Here is a 20,878-nt window from a genome sequence, read left to right as displayed (position 1 = left end):
TCCTGGTGCCCAGACCTTCAGCTTCCTAGAGGCCATTTAATGTGGTACAGCTGGCTGGCAGCAGCTGGGGCTCATTGGATTGCTGTTTTATGTGCTATCTGAATATAATGTGTTTGTTCATGCCTTCTGCCTATTTGGGGAGGTCAAATTTTAGCACCTTGGCATATACAAACTTGCCTGTCACTTAGGAGTAGAAGTCTGAAACAAAAAGCTGTGCTCAATAACGAACTCTGCAAACAACAGCTGTGGTCACCGATAAAATAGCCCTTTATTTGTGACTAGTGAAGAGAGGGCTTTTGATAAGTCACATGTAGGTCCTTTCTCCCAGATCTTCAACCATAGCTCACAATATTTATCAGTATTGTCATCTATGAAGGAGAGATATAGCTGGTTATATATACACACGTGCATGCATCTGTATGTGTGCATATGTTCCACCAGCCTCAAAGTGCTTCTATGAAAAACATTCATCTCTTCATGTTAGCATCTTCAGCACTGCATGGAAGGATAGCTCTGTCTGATCCGTGGCACAAATGGGGTTTCCACGGCCCTGTCCACTGTCATCTTTCAGCACCGGCCATCTAAGACATTTCCACAGAACCCAAAGCTCCAGAAAACCCATTCTGCAAACCAAAGAAGGAAGTGATTCCACTATGGAGATCAAGAGAGATTTCTTTTTAGAAGATGATTCAAAATAGTTGTATGCCACCCAGAACATAGACTTGTGAGCAGACACTCTTTTTTGCCATTGAAAGGAGAGGGTGTGGGACAGCTTTCACACTTGACCTCCCACTGCTCTTTACAGCTGGTGAATATTTTATAGATAACAGGAAATGAGCCATGGCTAGAGGCTGTGACAGGGTGACTACATGTAAGTCAACCACTGACAAACTGCTACCTAAAAAGTATGAAATTTAAATAGGAGTATGCTTGGGCTATATATAAAATTTATCTAGACATGTGTCATAATATCATCAGTGTATTTTTATATGTAGTCTAAATATTCTGGTGGTTGAATTTTGCCTTGCTGACCAGGAACCACTGTAGACATGTCTTCTGTGGGAACTGTTGAATATATGCAGTAGCTATCAGTAAATAAGTACTTACCAGGTGCTTTATATATTTAAGTTCTAATCTTAGTTTTTATCAGCTCTAGTGCCTGAAGAATAGATGCCTCATAGCTGGGTGAATGACAGAACTGGAATTTGAATCCAAAACATGACCTACAGATATTGGTGCCGGCAGTCTCACAGACACAGCACTGTTACTTGCAGTTGGGCAGTGGCCCAGGTGGCAATGCAGCAGCACAGAGCCCAGTGTACCTTGCATCTTAGCCATGGCATCAGCAGCAGCAGAAGCACCATTGCTGTCACAGCCCCTGCACTGGTACAGCCAGCCACCCTACCTCCCTCTGCTCTTTCCACCTTCCCTTGCACCAGGGATGATCAGCTGAGTGAAGAACAGTTGGCTGAATTCAAGGAAGCTCTTTCCCTATTTGACAAAGATGGTGATGGTACCCTCACAACCAAGGAATCTGACACTTTCATGAGGTCACTGGGTGAGAACGCAACAAAAGCCAAATTGCAGAATGTGATCAATGAGGTGGATGCTGACAGTAATGGCACCATTGACTTCCCAGAATTTTTTGCCACGGTGACCGGAAAAATGAAAGATACAAACAGTAAAGTATAAATCCACCAGATGTTCCAAGTCTTTGACAAGGATGGCAATGGTTACATCAGTGTGGCAGAACTACGTCATGCCATGACAAGCTTAGACAAAAAACTGATAGATGAAGAAGTAGATGAATGCATGTGTTTGTATGTGTGCATATGTGTCACCATATCAGGGAAGCAGATATTGATGGAGATGCAAAAGTCAGCTATGAAAAATTCATACAGATGATGACTGCCAGAGGAAGACCTACTTTCAACTACTTTTTTCCCCTCTAGAAGAATTAAATAGAATATTTTACTTACCTCTTGCAAAAAAAATAATTTACTCACTCTGTTTCTATGTAGCAAAACTGAATATCAAAAATACCTTCTGTCCACATACATGTAATATCTGCATGTAATATCATACATGTAATTGGTTGGTGGTCCTGTTCTCTAAAGATCAAGCTACCCATAAGTTTTACAGTATAAATCCTTGCACTACCGTAATTCTAAGGAAGCACTGAGTAGACTCCTTCTAGTTTCATTTGCTAATGATGAATACAATGCTTGGCCTGGCCAGCTACTCATGCATGCAGGTTGACAACACAGTCAGGCATTTGTATTAAAAACAAAAAATGAGGGAGGCAAACAGAAGATGGCGGCGGAGTAGGACAAAGGATTTCGCTTCCCTCCATGCGCTGCACCGGAGAAAGACCGGGCTGATGTGAGGAGGAGCTCAGTGGATAGCCAACAGGGACCCAGCATATCGGAAGGCAGGACTCCAGAAACGGTAGCGGACACTGAATGACCAGAGGTTGAGTAGAAGAGACGGCCACAGATCAACAAAGTACAAGGGAACAGTGCAGAGGCAGCAGGCCCTCTGCTGAGCCATGCCAGGGCCCTGGCCAGGCAGCCCAGGTCTCTGAAAGCCCAGGGCGGGCAGCAACAACACTGGGAGAGAAATAGTCACCAGCACCCTCCCTATCTGGCAGGGCACAGATTGGAAAACACGAGGAGAGATCGGTTTGCCTGTAGTGTCAGAAAGAGGAGTGGGCATTGGGAAGCAAACCAGAGAGCTTTTATAACCCCTGGAGTCAGGCTGCGGTTGCCGGCTTGGGGAACTGAGAGTCGCCCCTGCGTTCCCTGTAGCTCAGGGTCCGAGCCTGGTCTGCCACAGACCCTGAGAGTCTTAGGCTACTAGCAAGGCCCCTGGAAGAGAGCCAATCAGCAGCTCCATCCCTACCCAGCCAGGCGCAGACTGAGAAGCACCTGGAGTCAGGCTGTGGCTGCCAGCTTGGAGGAATTGTGAGTTGTCCTGTGTGTTCAGCCATAGCACTGGGAAAGGTCCGTGCCCAAGCCTGCGAGGCCAGGAAAGCCTGGCTGGGAGCACGCGCCCTCATGCCAGGCCAGGGATGGGAAGCCTGGGGAAAAATCTGCTCTCAGTGGGGCACAGGAGAGCAGCACCAGTCTGGATCTTGGGAGGGCGCTGGTGAGACCAGCTGAGTTCACTGAGATGCAAGAAAGGCCACTCGAATAGCCCCTCAAGCTGCTGAAGCTAGTGACACCAGAAGAAAAGGTTTGACCAGCTGGAAATCAACAAGAGGAGTAGGTGGAAGCAGAGAGCACCGAGATACCTGCAGCAGACTGCACCACTGAATTTAACAGGCATCCTACCACAGAAGTTCACACCATAAACCCAGGGAACCAGAACAGATCAATATAAGAAGCTGAGGCCAACAAGAAGAGCAACACAAACAATGGAAAGACAAAGAAACAATCCCCAAATGAAAGAAAAGGAGGAAGTCTCAGAAAGAATGTTAGATGAAATAGAGGCAAGTCAACTATCAGATGTGGAATTCAAAACACTGGTTATCAGGAAATTCAAAGAGCTTACAATGAGCTACTGCAAACTATACCAACATGAAAAAGAAAATAGAAACCATCAGCAAAGGCCAAGAGGAAATGAAGAATACAATAGAAGGAATGAAAAGCAGGATCGATGAGGCAGAAGATTGGATCAGCAAGTTGGACGACACAGTAGAAAGAATCTCCCAGATGGACCAAGTAATGGAAAAGAGAATCAGAAAAAATGAGGAGAGTTTAAGAGAAATGCAAGACAATATGAAATGTAATAATATCCAAATAATAGGAATACCAGAAGGAGAAGAAGAAGAACAAGGGATGGAAAACTTACTTGAAGGAGTAATAACGGAAAATTTTCCTAAGTTGAGGAGAGATGAAGTCACACAAATCCAGGAATCTCAGAGAGTCCCAATCAGGTGGAACCCAGAGAGGCCTACTGCAAGACACATCATCATTAAAATGGCAAAACTCCAAGACAGAGAATCCTAAAGGCAGCAAGGGAGAAAAAGGAAGTAACATACAACGGGGTCCCAACAAGGTTGGGTACTGACTTCTCAATGGAAACATTCCAAGCAAGAAGAGAATGGCAAGAAATATTCCAACTAATGAGAAACAGAGGCCTACAACCAAGGCTACTTTACCCAGCAAGGCTCTCGATCAAGATAGAAGGCCAAATAAAGAGCTTCCAGACAAAAGAAGTCTAAAAGAATATGCTTCCACCAAACCAGCTCTACAAGAATTACTAAAAGGGCTGCTTTAAGGAAAGGAAGGAAAAGAGAGAGACAGAGAGGAACACAGGTACATAAATGGCAATGAATAAGTACCTTTCAATAATAGCCTTAAATGTAAATGGATTAAATGCACCAATCAAAAGATGTAGAATAGCTGAATGGATAATAAAGCATGACCCACACATATGCTGCCTACAAGAGACCTACATCAGGTCAAAAGACCATCACAGACTAAGTGAAAGGATGGAAACAAATTTGAAAGAATGGAAACAAATTTTCCAAGCAAATGGTCAAGAAAAAAAAGTCAGGGTAGCAATTCTGATATCAGACAAAATAGACTTCAAAAAAAAGGGCCATAAAGAGAGACCCAGAGGTCACTTCATAATACTCAAGGGAAGAATCCACCAAGAAGACATTAACATCATAAATATATACGCACCCAACATAGGAGCACCCAAATATATAAAGAAAATCCTAGAGGACCTCCAGGAAGATATTGACAGCAACACAATTATAGTAGGGGGTTTTAACACCCCACTGTCAAAAATGGATAAATCTTCCAAACAAAATATCAAAAAAGACATTGCAGCACTAAATGACACCCTAGATGAAATGGACCTAACTGATATATATATAGAGCCCTCCATCCCAAAGAAGCTAAATACACATTCTTTTCAAATGCACATGGAACATTTTCAAAGATAGACCACATGATAGGACACAAAACAAGTCTCAACAAATTCAGGAAAATAGAAATCATACCAAGCATTTTCTCCTACCACAAGGGACTGAAATTGGAAACCAGCCCCACAGGAAAAAAAACAAAACATCCAAAATCATGGAGACTGAATGGTTTGCTATTAAACAACGAATGAATCAAGATTGAAATTAGGGAAGAAATCAAAAAGCTTCTGGAAACAAATGAAAATGACCTCACAACAACCCAAAACTTATGAGACACAGTGAAGGCAGTCCTGAGAGGGAAGTTCATAACAATACAGGCTTACCTAAGGAAGATAGAAACATTTCAAACAAACAACCTAACCTGATACCTGCAAGAATTCGAGGAACAACAACAAAGACAGCCCAGAGCAAGTAGAAGGAAGGAAATAACCAAGATTAGAGCAGAATTAAATGACATAGAGACTAAAACCACAATTCTAAGGATCGGTGAATCCAGGAGTTGGTTTTTTGAAGAGATAAACAAAATAGACAAACTTTTAAGTAGGCTCATCAAGAAAAGAAGAGAGAGGACCCACATAAACACAATCAGAAATGAAAGAGGCGAGATTACAACTGATACCACAGAAATAGAAGGGATTGTAAGAAATCACTATGAAGAACTGTATGCCAAGAATTTTGAAAACCTAGATGAAATGGACAAATTTCTAGAAAAATATAATCTTCCAAACCTCAATGAAGAAGAAGCAGAAAGCCTAAACAGACCAATAACAGCAGATGAAATTGAAGCAGTAATCAAAAAACTCCCATCACACAAAAGCCCTGGACCAGATGGTTTCACAGGATAATTCTACAAAGCCTTTAAGGAAGAGCTAACCCCTATTCTTCACAGACTATTCCAAAAAATTCAAAAGGAGGGAAAACTCCCCAACTCTTTTTAGGAAGCCAGCATCATCCTAATTCCAAAGCCAGACAGAGACACAACAAAGAAAGAAAACTACAGGCAAATATCGCCGATGAACATAGATGCTAAAATCCTCAATAAAATATTGGCAAATCGCATCCAACAATACATCAAAAAGATCATACACCCCGACCAAGTGGGATTCATCCCAGGGATGCAAGGATGGTTCAATATTTGTAAATCAATAAATGTAATACATCACATAAACAAAAGCAAAGACAAAAACCATATGATCATATCAATAGATGCAGAAAAAGCTTTTGATAAGGTACAACACCCATTTATGATAAAGGTACTCAGCAAAGTGGGAATAGAAGGAGCATTCCTCAATATAATAAAGGCCTTATATGAAAGGCCTACAGCCAACATCATATTCAATGGGCAAAAACTAAAATCTTTTTCACTAAGATCAAGAACAAGACAAGATTGCCCACTTTCACCACTTCTATTCAATATAGTATTAGAAGTTCTAGCCACAGTGATCAGAGAAGAAAAGGAAATAAAAGGCATCCAAATCGGAAAGGAGGAAACAAAACTGTCATTGTTTGCAGATGACATGATAGTGTACATGGAAAATCCTATAGCCTCTACCAAAAAACTGCTCGAACTAATAGATGAATTAGGCAAAACAGCAGGATACAAAGTCAATATCCAGAAATCAAAGACATTTTTGTATACTAACAATGAAATGGCAGAAGCATAAATCAAGAAAAAAAATCCCATTCGATATAGCAAAAACAAAAATAAAGTATCTGGGAATAAACCTAACCAAGGAGGTAAAAGAACTGTATGCCAAAAACTACACAACACTGAAGAAAGAAATCAAGGAAGACACAAACAAATGGAAACATATACCGTGTTCATGGATTGGAAGAATCAATATCATCAAAATGTCCATACTACACAAAGCAATTTACAGATTCAATGCAATGCGTATTAAAGTACCAATGGCATATTTCACAGACATAGAACAAACACTTCGAAAATTTATATGGAACCATAAAAGACCCCGAATAGCTGCTGCAATTTTGAGAAAGAAAAACAAAGTAGGAGGGATCACAATACCTGATACCAAAGTGTATTACAAGGCCACTGTAATCAAAACAGCCTGGTACTGGCACAAAAACAGGCACATAGACCAAAGGAATAGAACAGAGAGCCCAGAAATAAACCCAACTCTTATTGATACGTCCCCTAGAGCAAGGGACATAAAGGAAAGGATAAACAAATGGGATCTCATCAAAATTGAAAGCTTCTGCATGGCTAAGGAAAACAGTATCAGTATAAAAAGAGAAGCAACAGCTTGGGAAAACATATTTGCCAATGATACCTCAGACAAAGGTTTAATCTCCAAAATATACAAAGAACTCACTCAACTCCACTCAAAGAAAATGAGCAACCCAATTAAAAAATGGGCAAAGGACTTGAGCAGACATCTCTCCAAGGAGGACATACAGAGGATCCAGAGACACATGAAAAGATGCTCGGTATTGCTAGCTATCAGAGAGATGAAAATTAAAACCACAATGAGATACCACTTAACACCAGTCAGAATGGCTATCATAAACAAAGAAACAAACAACAAGTTCTGGAGAGGTTGTGGGGAAAAAGGACCCTAGTTCACTGTTGGTGGGATTGCAGACTGGTACAACCACTATGGAAAACAGTATGGAATTTTCTACGAAAACTAAAAATGAACGTGCCTTTTGACCCAGCAGTTCCACTATTAGGAGCATATCCTAAGAACCCTGAAACACCAATCCAAAAGAACCTATTCACCCCGATGCTCATAGCAGCACAATTTACGATGGCCAAGAGTTGGAAGTAACCTAGATGCCCATTGGTAAATGACTGGATTAAAAAGCTATGGTACATTTACACAATGGAATTCTATGCTACAGAAAGGAAAAAGGAACTACTACCCTTTGCAACATCATGGATGGAACTGGAAAGCATTATGCTGAGCGAAATAAGCCAGGTGGTGAAAGACAAATACCATATGATATCACTGTTAACAGGAATCTAAACAACAAAACAAACAAGCAAGCAAAATATGACCAATGACACTCAAATACGGAACAGGCTGACAGGGTCCAGAGAGGAGAGAGGAGAGAATCATAGGGGAAAAGGGGATGGACTCACATGAACAAGTATAAAGGACACATGGACAATAACTATGGTGGGGGGCAGAAATGGGAGGGAGGTGGGGAGCACTGGGCGGGGCAGGGCTGGGAATATAAGATAGAAATCTGTACTTGAACAAGAATTAAATAAAAATTAAAATTAAAAAAATAAAAAATAAAAACAAAAAAATGAAAAAACAAATCCAAAACCTATTCCAATGGGTTCTAGTTCACTTTGTTAGTATATATCATCATAGCTGGTTTACTGAAAGCAAACACATTTAAAATTGGTTTACCTCAGGGTGTATGTAGAAATATGAGTGAAGGATAATCTATCTAGACATAACCCTAGACTAGCAAGACTGTCCTCTTGTGCTTCCATGTGCCCTGACCCATGGCGACACTGACACATGCTTGTGGCATGCCCACATGTGTTGGTTTAGTGCTGTCTTCCTTGTACTAGAATGATGTGAGTGTTGGGCTGTCATTATTTAAATGTTTTTAAAAGGAAACTTTGCCAATGGAGCATCTTTGGACTCTCTGTTTCAAAACCTTCTGAACTGTGACTTGGAGCCAGCAGAAGTAGACAGTGGTTGTGGACTTCAGCACAAGCATCAACATTGCTGTTCAAGAAATTACAATTTACATCCATTCCAAGTTGTAAATGCTGGTCATTTCATTTTTCTTTCTAATAAAAAGTCCATTAAATTGCCCTGGCTGGGTGGCCCAGTTGGTTGTAGACTTGATTCCTGGTCAGGGCACCTACAAGAGGCAACCAAACAATGTTCCCCTCTTATATCTCTCTTTCTCTCTCTCTCTCTCACTGTCTCTGTCTCTGTCTCTCTCTCTCTCTTATCAATAAACATATCCTCAGTGAGGATTAAAAAGAAAAGACCATTAACTTAAAGAAATAACATGACATACCAACTAAGGTTTTGGTTTAAAAAGATGGAATCAATTATTTTAATGTTAACTATTTGTCATATATCACTCTTATGTGATAAATAAACATTTACCTAATCAAAAGTTGAGTCTTTTTTGAGACAAGTCATATAATTAAAAATTCCGCATAATATTTAGAAATTTGTATCAATCAATGGTCTATAAATAATGTTAACTTCTATTAAATTCTTAATAGTTTATTTTTATTGTATTTCTCCCTTACCATTTATCCTCCTTATACCTATTCCACCCTACTCACTCCTCTCGCTCCACAATCACCATACTGTTTTTGTATGTACATGAGTTTTTTCTTTTTTGTTCAATTCCTCCACTCACCAACCGCACCCCACAGCCCACCGCCCACCGCGCTCCGCCAGAGCTGTCAGCCTGCTTTCTATCTATGAGTCTGTCTCTGTTTTGCTTGTTAGGTCAGTTTGTTCCTTACACTCCACTCTAACTGCTTATTTCACTCAGCATAATATTCTCCAGGTCCATCCATGGTGTTGCAAAGGGTAAAATCTTTTTTTTACAGCCAACTAGTATTCCATTGTGTAAATGTCCCATAGCTTCTGCTTCCAAATCTTGGCTATTGTAAATAACTCTGTGACGAACATAGGGGCATATTCATTCTTTCAAATTAGTTTTCAGGTTTCTTCAGATAAATTCCCAGAAGTGCAATCACTGAGTTCCACTTTTACTTTTTTGAGGAAACTCCATACTGCTTTCCACAATGGCTGCACCAGTCTGCATTCTCACCATCAGTGCAAAAGTGTTTTCCTTTCTCCACATCCTCACCAGTACTTGTTATTGTTGATTTATTGATGGTAGCCATTCTGACAGGTGTGAGATGATATCTCATTGTGGTTTTAATTCATATTTCTCTAAGAATTACTTCCATAAAGATGTAATATTTTAATTCAGACATTAACTAAAATGTCCTACCATGGCAGTAATGACTAGGCACAATTTAGTATATGGCATTTTGTTATAGCAAATGTTTATAAACTTAAAACAAAGGTTTACTGAATAGATTTGCTAGTAATTAATGAAACTTTATCATCCAAGCTTATATCATAGGAAATATCATGAATCCATTCAAAACCAAAATAACAACAGCAGTACAAAATGTAGTAAATAATATGTCAGAAATCTAAATATCAGAACTGAGAAAGGATTAATGTGAATATAAACAGAAGCTATACGTAGTCAGATAACTCATCAAAGTCCTAAGTCTGAGTACTGTTGAAAGACAGTACTATCCTTTGAGTTCTATCCTTTGGGGGGATATGGAAGGTAACCTATCTTCTCTTCCATTGATGGAAATTATCCAAAGCTTAGCTTGAGAAACCTTAGGATCAAGTTGCCATTGTATGGATCATTAAAGTAAAATAATAATTACAATTTACTGATAACCATTTTGTTATTATTATGTGGGCATAGGAATTCTGATCCAGTATGTATGTGTGTGTGTGTGTGTGTGTATATATATCAAGAAACTTTTCACAAAACATTACTTACCCTTCCTGGTATTTTCTGCTATATTTGCACTTATTCTTTTCCACTTTTTTTTTAAGTACTGATGATGACTCTCAGAATTGACTTACGACCCACAAAGGGGTTGCTACTCACAGTTTGAAAAGTGCTGTTCTAACTCATAGATAGAGAGAACAGATTGATGGACNGGCATAGGAATTCTGATCCAGTATGTATGTGTGTGTGTGTGTGTGTGTGTGTGTGTATATATATATATATATATATATATATATATATATATATCAAGAAACTTTTCACAAAACATTACTTACCCTTCCTGGTATTTTCTGCTATATTTTCACTTATTCTTTTCCACTTTTTTTTTAAGTACTGATGATGACTCTCAGAATTGACTTACGGCCCACAAAGGGGTTGCTACTCACAGTTTGAAAAGTGCTGTTCTAACTCATAGATAGAGAGAACAGATTGATGGACATTTGCTGGAAGGAAGGGGTGTTAGAGGACTGGGTGAAAAAGTTGAAGGAATTAGGAAGTACAAACTTATACTTACAGAATAGTCATGGGTATTTAAAGTACCCCATAGGAAATACAGTCAATAAGATTGCAATAGCTATATATGGTACCACATTGGTACTGGAAATATTGGAGGGGCAACACTTTGTAAATATGTATTATCTAACCACTATGCTATACACCTGAAACTAATACAGAATAATGCTAAATGTCAACTGTAATTGAAAAGTAAAAGAAAAATATTGTTCTAAGGAGCTCTTCATAGATAGCTGTCACCAAGCTTAGGTAGGACCTGCATACTAGGCGCTTGAATAACAGAGACTGGGATACACAGTAAACTCACTGGTGTTTTTTTATTTAATAATTCATTTATATAGAAAACAGCAAAGGAATTTCCCAGCACTTTTAATTTAAAATTTACCACCAGAGGAAAGGTTTTAAAATTTGAGTTTTTAAATTTGCCAGCACCAGGAACTTTCTTGTTGCTAACTTTACCATTTTAATCTATTATTTTGTAGTATTTTCTTATTTATCTTTCTCCTACATCCCTCTGGTATAAATGACTTCTACAGCTCATGGACCCACATATTCTAACTTGTATTGGGCTGCTAGTTGGAATGCAGGTATTAATTACCTACTTAACAAATCATAACTACTTACTTGCAACAGTAAATAGAATTTAGTTTCTCACAATTTAAAATGTTTTTCCTGCTGACTAGGGCTCAAAACCTCTATGACTTCCATCTCTTTTTCAAATCACAGTACACTTACTTTTGAAGAGCATGTGCCCCTTGGCTCTGAGCATTCTTAGCCCCACCCCTCCTGAAAGACTGGACCATGTGTCAAGTTATAGAACCTGACTGAATTAGTTCCCTAGGACTTCATTAACAAACTACCACAACCTAGGTAGCTTAAAACAACAGAAATTTATTCTCTTGCAGTTCTAGAGGCCATCGAAGTGTCAGCAGGGCCATGCTCCCTCCAAAGACTCTAAGGCAGAATTCTTCCTTGCCCTTCCCCAGCTTCCGGGGCTTAGTGTCAATCCCTGGAATTCCTTGGCTGCTAGGAGCACCACGCCTATCAATCTCTGCCTCCATTGTTACTTCTCTCTGTGTGTGTCTCTGTGCTTCTCATGACTTTCTTTTAGGGACACCGGTTTGGCAGCCACCTTAATCAGATATGACCTTATCTTAATTAATTACACCTGTGAAGACTTATTTCCAAATAAGGTCATATTCTGAGGGTCAGGGTGTACGTGAATTTTGGAGGGACACTAGTCAGTCCAGAATGCTGACTTTCCAAAAGGACTAGGCATTAATCTAGTGATGTAACTTGTAGATCAGTTACCAGCATCCACAGAAATGGGTTTAATGGACATTTTGAAGGAAAGAATGCACTAATTCCCAACTGGAAGTTGTAAGAATAAAGTTCTTCAACCTGTAAAGTTATATACTAGTTAATAATTCTGCCCCAAACTCTGTAATTCATATGAAAATATTGGCATTTATATAGAATCATATAACTTACAAAACATTTTCACACGCATTAACAACTTCATCACTACAGTCTATTCGTGTAAATAAAATTGTCATGATTAGCCCCGGTCATAAGTGAAGAAACCTTGACTCTATGTCTTTACTCAGGTCATGCAGTTGATCTTGTAACACAGACTCAGAAAGAAGGTCAAGCCTTCTGACTCCTCACTTATCATTCTTTGTACTGCCACGCTGAACTGTTTTATGTGCGGGTGTTTAAAGCAAAAGCTGCTGGGAGAGGAGGTCTACGTGGGATTAGAGACCACTCTAGCATCACCTGTGGGGTCTTTTTCAGCTAATTGACCCACCCATCCAGAACCTCTGACTAGTGTTGAAAAAACTCCACAAGGCCTCACAACTGACCCCGTTTCAAGAACTGACATCCACGGGTTAAAATTTTAGGGAAGAGCCTTTAAATGCATTTGCATTTGAGAACAGAGCTTCTCCAACTTAAATGTGTGTATTAATCCCTTGGGATTCTTGTGAAAACAGTCTCTGATTCAGCAGGTCTGAGGTGGTCCTAAGGCGCTGCATTTCCAATAAGCTCCCCAGTGCTGCAACTGGTTTGAGGATCATACTCTGATTGACAAGGCCTTAATTAAGTAGCCTTCATGATGGAAGTGACTCTACACAGATAATGGGATATGTCTATGTGATTGTAGAAAATGTCCCCATTTTCTACAGCTGTAAAAAGCACTTACTCTCTGTCTAGTAAATACCTCCTCAGTCCCTACTAAGTACAGAAACGCTGGAGGCTGTTGAAATCATGGTCCCCAACTGCAGCTGTCAAAAGGAGCCAAACTGGACTCCATTAAAAGTCCTTGTTTGTGATGTTTGGCTCCCTATCGCAAAGAGGCCGTGTCATCCATGTGACAGACGCCCTCAGTGAGCTGCGACTGCCTGCTGGCCCTGGGACAGCATAGCAACCTGCCACTACAAGCAAATGGAAAGTGAATCACAAGTTGTCTTCAGTGGCCACTGGGCTTGTCTTCCATTGAACATTTTCGTTAGCAGAGATACTGCATTTCAGCGAGGCCCTCACAGGCCTTCTGTTTGCTGGTGTTTCTATAATGTGGTCTTAATGACATTGACCTCAAAACTACTTTTCAGAAGAGGTTTACTGCAGAGATTCATTAAAAGGAAAAATAATGATTGCACTAGGGCTTTTGTTTTTTCTTTCTTTGAAGCTGCTAAGACATTGTTTTTAGATATAGGGATAATAGTGGAAATAAATTCTGGCAATTCTCTGTTAATGGTGATTGATGAGCTGATGAGTCCAACTAAGTGTCCAAGGAACAAAGCCAGTTTTTAATGGCACTTTAATTCGGGAAATTAGAAGACTTCCTTGCAGAAATTGGAAGTTGGAATGGGTTGGAGAAATAATTCAACAAATAAGCATACTTTCAGGGAGCAGCTAGTATAAATGGACTGTTAAACTTGTCTAGCCCATGTGACTTCTGAATATACACTTAAGATAAAATTTTATAAAAGAGAATAGTTCTGGCAAATAATAGAGTGTGTGTGTCATGTTTTCATGGATAATAGACTGTCGTTTCACTCCAAGACAAAAATATCCCTATTTCTTTTTTAAGGCTATTTTTTAAAGGTTTTATTTATTTATCTTTAGAGAGAAGGGAAGGGAAGGAGAAAGAGAGGAGAGAAACACCAGTGTGTGGTTGCCTCTCATGTTCCCCATACTGAGGACATGGCCTGCAACCCTGGCATGTTGCACTAACTGGGAATCGAACCAGCAACCCTTTGGTTCTCAAGTCAATCCACTGAGCCACATCAACCAGGGCAGAAATATCTCTATTTCTATTTCAAAACCTAAAGTTTTTATTAGAATATCTGTAATATTAAGAAATATTACTCTCAGAAAAAAATGTTGATGCAAGTCAAGGATCATTTTGAGTTTTCTATCTGAATGAGATAGTAATGGAGATATGTGAGAGCTACTTAATGTCCCTGGTAAACTTAGTCACAAATGTGAGAGACTCCTGAACTATCCAACTCCATAGCAAGTAAGGTTGAGATTCCACATCATGAATATTTTTATAACCTATTCTCTTTTTTACTGCATTGCAGTAGACACACCTCTTGTCTTCCATTGCACCCTACCCTAGTCAGTCGCATATGTTGCAATTAGTGATCTTTCCAAAATGCAGATCTGAGTGGCCATTACCTTGCTTAAAATCTGTCAGTGGCTTTTATTCCTCGAGTTTTAGCAAGCATTGGAGTCACCTAGAGGACTTGTTAGAACACAGATTGCTGGACTCCCTCCTCGGGGTGATGACTCATTATGTGGGAGCAGGGCCTGAGATTTTACATTTCTAACAAGTTACCACATAAGCCGATGCTGTAAGTCTGAGGACCACATTTTGGGAAAACTGGTCTTTGGAAAAAAGTCCACCAAACTCTTTATTGTCATTGCATTGAGTATTCTTCGAAATTTTTCCATGGCTTAATTTCCTGGAAGAGCCCCAACCACACTCATATTTGTGCCCCCACCTGCATTCAATCACACCAAGCTAATTGACTCCTTGAAACCAGGGCTTTTGCAAGGTTGTGAAAGTTGTGCACTGTGCAAATGATGGAGTCATCCTTCACATTCTTTTCTCTCTCTTGGTACTCTCTGGAGTTAACCCTGGAATCACCATGGACTCCTCCATGCCATGCCCTCTTATGGATTGCCCAGTCATGCAAAATTACTTGGAATTTTCTGAGCAAACCATGTTCTGGGCTTTGAAGCCATTGGGTACCTCCTCTCAGCCTTGATCCCCTTTTCTGTGTAGAAACTTCCTCCCATCCTCTAAGGTCTCACTCTCAAAAAGATGTATGATTTTAATTATTCTTAGAGCAGTGAAAACATTTTTCCAAAAGGAAAAGGAAGACTGTTATGGATTCTGGATAAAACTGTAAACACCCTAAGTTCAAAACACTAAGTTTTCAAAATCTTTTTCTCCCTGAAGTTATCATGAATTATCATTTTACACAACTAGAAAGTTGGTAAGAACTGAAAAAAGAAGGGAAGCTTCTTTTGTTATAGGTCTGAACAAATCTAACATGTATATTTATATAGAAAAGGTATTTTAACAATTACACTTATAAAAAACATTAAATGGAATATGCAACATTCTTAAGTATATATTTTAATGACATGTTTCATTATTTTCCTGTGATGCTTTACTTCTGGCTACATGAAATAGTGATAACTGAGTGTATTTGTGTGTATTCTTGTGTGGGTGTACATGAGTGTAAATAACTTTAAATAGATAACCTACATCAGTAATTCTTTTGGAAGTTTTCACCTTTTATTGAACAAGCCTGAGTTTACCGGGATCTATACATGGAACTATCACTTCCTTCTCTGGTTGGACTAACTTCAGGTTCCAAGTCATACTCAGCAAAAAAAAAAAAAGTGATATTGAATGAATACAGCACTTTCTCTTTCTTTTCTTTTCTTTTCTTTTCTTTCCTTTTCTTTTCTTTCTTTCTCTTTAATTCTTTAAATCCTTACCCAAGGGTGTCCATTGATCAGAGAGAGAGAGAGACATCAATCAGTTGCCTCCCATATGTGTCCTGATGGGGAATCAAACCTGCAATCTTTTGTTGTATGGGACAGTGCTCCATCCATCTGAGCCACGTGGTCAGGACTATAGCACTTTTCATTAAGAAAATATACCCTTCTGTGAGGGTGAAGTCCCAAGCTGATGTGCAGTCAAAAGCAGGATTCTCAGAAAATAAGCTTAAAAAAAAAGCAATCTTCTCAGCATAATGAAAAAAAGAAAGAATTAAGAAAAAGTATAGAGCTTAAATCTTCAAAAAGATTATGTCACTGGTCTGTTACCACAAAATGAGCAATTTATAATATGAATTTCTACTGTTAAAAAAATTCTATTGGTGGTTGCCTTTAGGTTAACTTTGGGTCATTTGGAAGCAGCAGAAAATGACTAAAAACCTGTCTTATTCTTCTTGGGTGATTAAAAAATATTTGGATTCTTCAAGGTCCATTCTCATTTTCTCCAAGCCTATGGACTTCTCCTTTCTTTTTGGGTTATTCTTTTTTTAAATATATATTTTATTGATTATGCTATAACAATTATCCCATTTTCCTCCTTCCCTCCCCTCCACTCTGCACACCCTCTCTCACCCACATCCCCCTCTTTAGTTCATGTCCATGGGTCATACTTATAAGTTCTTTAGCTTCTACATTTCCCATACTATTCCTACCCCCCCTTCTATTTTCTACCTACCTTCTATGCTACTTATTCTCTGTACCTTTTCCCCCTCTCTGCTCCTCCCACTCCCCTGTTGATAATCCTCCATGTGGTTCTGTTCCTGTTCTAGTCATTTGCTTACTTTGCTTTTGTTTTGTTTTTTTTAGGTGTGGTTGTTAATAATTGTGAGTTTGCTGTCATTTTACTGTACATGTTTTTTATCTTCTTTTTCTTAAATAAGTCCCTTAAAATTTCATATAATAAGGGTTTGGTGATGATGAACTCTTTTAACTTGACCTTATCTGAGAAGCACTTTATCTGCCCTTCCATTCTAAATGAAAGCTTTGCTGGATAGAGCAATCTTGGATGTAGGTACTTGTCTTTCATGACTTGGAATACTTCTTTCCAGCCCCTTCTTGCCTGTAAGGTCTCTTTTGAGAAGTCAGCTGACAATCTGATGGGAACTCCTTTGTAGGTAATTGCCTCATTTTCTCTTGCTGCTTTTCAGATTCTCTCCTTATCTTGTATCTTGGGTGATGTAATTATGATGTGCCTTGGGTCCAACTTCTTTGGGACTTTCTGAACTTCCTGGACTTCCTGGAAGTGTATTTCCTTTACCAGATTGGAGAAGTTCTCCTTTATTGTTGTTCAAATAACTTTTCCACTTGCTCTTCCTCCTCTCCTTCTGGTGGTACCTATAATTCAGATGTTGGAACATTTAAAGATGTTAGAACATCTTTAAATTTAAACATTTAAACATTTAAATGAGGAGAGGCTTAGAAACCTCCAGAAGGCATAGAAACCTCATTTTTTGAATTTTTATTTCTTCACTCTATTCTGGTTGAATGTTTCTTTCTTTTTTCTGGTCCACTCCATTGATTTGAGTCCCAGTTTCCTTCCCATCACTATTGGTTCCCTGTACATTTCACGTAGCATAGCCTTCATTTTTTCATCTAATTTGTGACCTAATTCAACCAATTCTGTGAGCATCCTGATCATCAGTGTTGTGAACTATGCATTTGATAGGTTGGTTATCTCTTCATCACTTAGTTGTATTTTTTTCTGGAGCTTTGATCTGTTCTTTCATTTGGGCCATCTTTTTTTTTGTCTTGACATACCTGTTATGTAGTGAGGGATGGAGCCTTAGGTGTTCACCAGGGTGGGGTAACCCAGTCACTGGGTTGTGATGCTGTATGTGGGGCAGGGGTCCAAGAGGGAACAATGGTGCTTGCTCTGCTCTCGGCCGGATTTCAGTCCCTTCCCCCACTTCCTTCAAGCAAACTGGGCCCTTCTGGTGCTGATTCCCATGTAGGTGGGTTTGTGTACTGTGGGTCTCTCTAGTGAACTCTCCTGTGAAGCTGGTAGTTTCTCCTGGCACCTCAATCCCCGTGGATGTTTTCAATCAGTGTTTTGAGGCTTTATTTCCCTGTGCTGGGACCCTGGGTTGCACAGTCTGTCTTGCTCCCCAGTTTTGCCTGGTTTATCTACATGTGAATGTGGGAACACCCTTTTCACCAGCTGCATTGTGCACCACACCCCACCACAATCTGCCACCTTGCTGGGTCCACCAGCTGCTGCCCCGCTCACCCGGGTCTGCCCACCACAGCTTTGCCAGGACCCCTCTCCACCCGACTCTGCCCCTCCTACTGGTCTGGATGAATATGCCTAGTTTCACTCCTCGGTTCTCAGACTTTCATACAGTTCAATTTTCCATCAGTACTGGTTGGTTTTTGTTTCTAAATTGTTGTTGTTCTTATTTTGGTTGTGCAAGGAGGCACAGTGTGTCTACCTATGCCTCCATCTTGGCCAGAAGTCTGGGTTATTTTTTTATTCAAAGTAGATTATGAAGTGCCTGCTCTGTGTGAGGCACTGTAAGAAATTCTGTAGAAGAGATGTAATCATTGCCTTCCATAATTCTAGGATCATGTTTGAGAAACAAAACTATCTCCTATGAAATCATCAAATTATTATTTGAGAAGGTTGTAAGGTTTTATGGATGGAACAGAACTGATCAAAACTCTGACCAACTTAAGCTAAAGGGTGGGGGAGAGACAATGTACTGAGAAGTACTATTCAGGCAGAAACTAAGACTCCCCATAATGTGAGCTTGTCACTCCTCCTTCTGGAACACTGCCATTAATGTGCACCCATCCCAGCAATTCCAAATCCCCAGGTCTCTGAGATCAAACTGCAGATTTCCAGGAGAAGGAGAATCTGCCTGGGCCAGCCTGGAACAGGGATTGTCCCCTGGGTCAACATGCCATGGACATAAAGTTGATCAAGTACAGAATGCCTGGTGAATTTCCTATGAATAGCAACTACTTTTTTACTATAGGCTTGTCCTGTAAAATAAATCGATTCAAATATAACTGGGCACCTGTCTTTTTATTTCCTAAATCTGACAGTCCTGCAAAGAGGCAGCTGAGCACAGGCAAGGTCGCCAAGGGAGACTGTGTGAGTTCTGATAACCACAAGAACTGTTGGCGACACCTTCTGTGCATTTGGTCAACCCAGGAAATAAAGGCCACAAACATCCAGAGGGGATAGGCCACCTTGGGATCTGGAGGCCCAGGGAAGGCTGCATGGGAAGTGGCAGGATGTGGGCAGATGGAGGGTTGTGGAGGAGGTAGTGACTAGTGGGGTGAAGGGGAATGAGGGCCAACATGCCCAGGAAGCAGCGAGGGTCCCAGCCTGGCTGGAGGGGAAATTCAAGCCAATTCAACCACCAAGGGTGATCGATAAGGAATAGAATGATTAAACTAGCTGGAAAAAAACCACATGGAACTAAAACAGAAACTTTACAGGGATCTCAAAATCAGAATCAGTTACCAATTCCCCATCTGGGGATGGATCCAGATGGCATATAATTAACATAAGTTAATCATTTATGTATGACTTTAGAAAGTAATATGTATTGATCTTTATTTTCCCTCTGCTCACCTTTCTGAGTTCACTTCAGCTCAGCTAAGTAGAAGAGGCAGCATCTTGGAAGGCAGGCAGCTGTTAAGAAAAGTCCAATTTAGATTCTTCTCAATTCATTTGTACCAAGTATGCACCAACTAAGAGAATCATCTGTCCTTATGGCCCTCCTAATGATGCCATACACATGAATGTAGGATGTTGAAACAACCACCATATAAGCATTGGGGTCACACAGAATAAGGAACTGGATTCTTCTCATAGCCCAACAGGAGTAGATGTATGAATTGGAAGTTCTCAAATAACTTAATAATTAACATTTTTAGCAATCTATACTTTGCAAAGTGCTAGCGTGTATTTTGTCTTATTTGTTCTTGTATTAGAGTTATCTGGAGAAACAGAATCAATAGAATATATAATATATATATATGTATGTACAAATACATAAAATAAATTAGATAGATAGATAGAGCTAGGTAGATATGTGTACAGAGAGAAGCAGACAGACACTAAGGAATTGGCCCATGCGATTGTAAAGGGCAAGAAAAACACAGGGCAAGAAGACAGCAGGCTGGAAGTTCAGGTAAGAGTTGATGTTGTAATAATCTGTAGTCTAAAATCAACAGAGCAGGCCAAGCAGACGGCAAACTCAGGGATGGTTTCTGTGTCAGTCTTGAGGTAGAATTGCTTCTTCTCTGGGAAACATGTCTTCATTCTTAAGACCTTCAACTATTTCATGAGGCACACCTGTGTTATGTAGGGAAATTTGCTTTATTTAATCTGCTTTTCACTACTCAAAGTCTACTGATTTAAATGTTAATCACATCTAAAATATATTTTCACAACAACTTCTAGACTGGTGTTTGATCAAACAACTGGGCACCACAGCCTAGGCAAGTTGGCACAAAAACTTAACCATCACAGTTCTCAATATAGTGCTATATAGTATTGTCCACATTATCTAAATGGGAATACGGAGACCCAGAAAAACTAAGTTCCACATTACAACCACCTCCCTTCCTAAGCACTTATTAGATTCCCTGAAGATTTGTTTCTTTATCTATAAAGTAAGAAATGGAGTATTTCAAAGATTTCTTATACCTTGGGTGCTCTATGATTTTTTATGGTTGAGGTATCAAGTTGAATTAAATTCTATTGAAAGGAGGCACTCCACTCATTCTGTAATGTGTCCTTCCCCCGCCCAGGCTTATCATTCATACACTGAAGAGAAGAGTCTA

The 20,878-nt window shown here is 39.7% G+C and overlaps 1 pseudogene; it reads left to right on the top strand.

The window, feature by feature from the left end:
* The first annotated feature begins 1,218 nt into the window (after positions 1-1,218).
* LOC118990347 (calmodulin-like) lies at positions 1,219-1,952 on the top strand (annotated as a pseudogene).
* Positions 1,953-20,878: the final 18,926 nt, after the last annotated feature.

The sequence above is a fragment of the Sturnira hondurensis genome, unplaced genomic scaffold, assembly GCF_014824575.4.
Source record: "Sturnira hondurensis isolate 20B ecotype Veracruz unplaced genomic scaffold, ASM1482457v3 Scaffold0006957, whole genome shotgun sequence".
Classification (NCBI taxonomy): Eukaryota; Metazoa; Chordata; class Mammalia; order Chiroptera; family Phyllostomidae; genus Sturnira; species Sturnira hondurensis.
The sequence above is the reverse complement of the archived record's forward strand: the minus strand, read 5'-3'. Positions and strand labels throughout refer to the sequence as shown.